This window comes from Penaeus monodon, chromosome 23, assembly GCF_015228065.2.
Source record: "Penaeus monodon isolate SGIC_2016 chromosome 23, NSTDA_Pmon_1, whole genome shotgun sequence".
NCBI lineage: Eukaryota > Metazoa > Arthropoda > Malacostraca > Decapoda > Penaeidae > Penaeus > Penaeus monodon.
The window spans coordinates 38,468,348-38,468,904 of record NC_051408.1 but is presented as its reverse complement, the minus strand read 5'-3'; the positions used below and the strand labels follow the sequence as shown (position 1 = coordinate 38,468,904).

Here is a 557-nt window from a genome sequence, read left to right as displayed (position 1 = left end):
TGGGAGTGGAAGGATGTATATATGTACGTCCGAAAACATAAATGTCTCTATAGATATAAAAATACCTCCTATGTTGCAGAAAGCAGATTTGCCGACCTGTTGCAGTAAGCAGGGCCAAGAGTAAGCCCATCAAAGCATGAGATAGAGTGATTAGTTATGTCACTATGATCATGCATACATCCTTTTGCAGTACACGCGAGAGCCGTTGTTGTGCCAAAACGGAACAGGATTTCTACGCCGGATTCCACGAGCACTGGGCTAATGTTACTTTTCACTGAAGGACCTGATTATCACTGCAGTATATATGGAGCGAGTTTCACATCCTGATGAGAATTAGATGTATGCGTGGCAGAGTGGCAAAGAGGTAAATAAAGCAAAATTTGACTAATTTGATTCTAGTGTTAATGGCACTTCACCTACTTCACTATAGGTTACCAAGTCACTGTTACCTAATGCTTAATTATGCGCGGAAAAGACGCACGTAGACTGAATTCCTCTGCAGCAGGGGTTCTCAATCTGGTGTGGGGACCCGGAGTACATTAATGCATACATACGAA

At 42.5% G+C, this 557-nt stretch overlaps 1 long non-coding RNA gene across 1 annotated transcript in view; it reads left to right on the top strand.

The window, feature by feature from the left end:
• LOC119588011 overlaps window positions 1–391 on the top strand; it is an 894-nt gene extending 503 nt beyond the window's left edge. Inside the window, exon 3 of the long non-coding RNA XR_005230043.1 lies at window positions 191–391. This is a non-coding gene — a long non-coding RNA (uncharacterized LOC119588011). The remainder of the gene's footprint in view (window positions 1–190) is intronic.
• Window positions 392–557: the final 166 nt, after the last annotated feature.